Source organism: Nannospalax galili, unplaced genomic scaffold, assembly GCF_000622305.1.
Source record: "Nannospalax galili isolate Female #2095 unplaced genomic scaffold, S.galili_v1.0 scaffold1764, whole genome shotgun sequence".
Taxonomy (NCBI): Eukaryota; Metazoa; Chordata; class Mammalia; order Rodentia; family Spalacidae; genus Nannospalax; species Nannospalax galili.
Genome location: NW_008351897.1, coordinates 196,778 through 198,454, shown reverse-complemented (window position 1 = coordinate 198,454; position 1,677 = coordinate 196,778).

The window sequence follows — 1,677 nt, the reverse complement described above, 5'->3', positions numbered from 1 at the left end:
TGTCTCCTTTGAAAAGAATAAATATAGACCGTAAATATATTTTCATGCGTCTTAAATTATTTTCTTCTGTACTGCAGATCTGGGGATTAATTTTCCAGATAAGTTCAATTATTATCACATAGTTTTTTTTTCATTTACTCATATTTTTCTTTGATATAGAGATGTTTTAAGGTAGTTTACAGAGAACTTTCGTGAATATTGGAATTATAGGCATGCAAAGAATGCTGTCGGGACAGAGAGAGACCTAGAGTGGGACAAAAGAGAGGGTGGTGATAAAGCTAATGTTGTCTATTTTAAATGGTGAGAAGATGCTCTGCCTTTTAAACATGGGACATGAATTTAGTGCTGGGTTCCCACACAGCAGAAATAACAGAAATAAATGCACAGGAAGGGTCAACGCTACATAACTACAATTTCACCTGAAGATCATGGGAATTATCAACCCTTCTTCTGAGGATCTCACAGAAATTCCATTTTTAGCTTTTCGTATGATTATGTGTCAATGACAACTGATCCTCATATACAAAGCTATAAGCAGAAACAAGTATCCAGGTGGCAGAACTTGAATCGTTCACACTGGTGAATCCTTTCAACTGTGGAGCTCAACAGAAGAGGATATGGCAAGCCTCCGGCTCAAACAAAACAGCAGTTCGTACGGGAGGTTTCATGGAAATTACTTCTGGAAACATGATTAAAAGAGGAGACAGGCAGCTATAGCTGAGAAAGGAAGTCCACCAGAGGAGCTGGCAGGGACAGACACGTGAAAGCACAGTAGGAGAATTAATTCAATCAAGTAGATGTTTTGGTGTCTCTGATGCAGCTTAAGTTCAACAAGAACTTAAAGGAGGTGTCAAAATATTGACAAAGGATCAGGCCAAAGTATCACTTAGGCACCATGAACTTAATATGACAAAAATATTATATTCAAAAGTATTTCCAAAAATGTAAAATTTCAAAATGTAGATTTATAAAAATAATTTTATCATCAGGACAAGGAAAAGACTGTTCTCTTTCTCATATCAACCTTGATTAGGAGGTGAGATCTGATCTATACACTTATAGTGTTAAGTTAGCAGTACCATTTTATCCTGAGAGGACAGTGACATTCATTTCTGCAATCACGAACTTTGATTGACCTATTTTTTTAATTATGATACTTCTTAAGATTGATTCACAGACATTTTGATAAATTTAGTATTTAAGATCGGGTGATGTAACTGGAGAGAAGCCTCAGCACTTCTTGCAGAAGACCCTAGTTCAGTGTCCAGAACTCACGTCAGGGAGCTCACAACCAGTTGCACTGCAGCTCCAAAGACTGAACACCCTCTTCTGGTCTCCACAGACTCTTGCACATATGAGGCATGTTCACAAAGGCACATAAAAGAATAATGAAACCTACCCAATGACTGTATATCCATACACACGCACCAAGGAGCCAAGTGCAACCGACCATGACTAGTAATAATCAGATACATACAGATGAGAGACGCATGTGCCAACATCTTGGTGTTATTAGCAAAAACAATCAGTCTTTCTGTAAGAAACAGTATATTTTAAAATGAAATGGAGATCTTTTTTAAAGGTTAAAAACTCATTCAATTTTATATCTTACAGGGTTTATACTGAGTTCAATATTGTGTAACTGTATTAATTCAACTGTGAACCTAAAAATTTTAT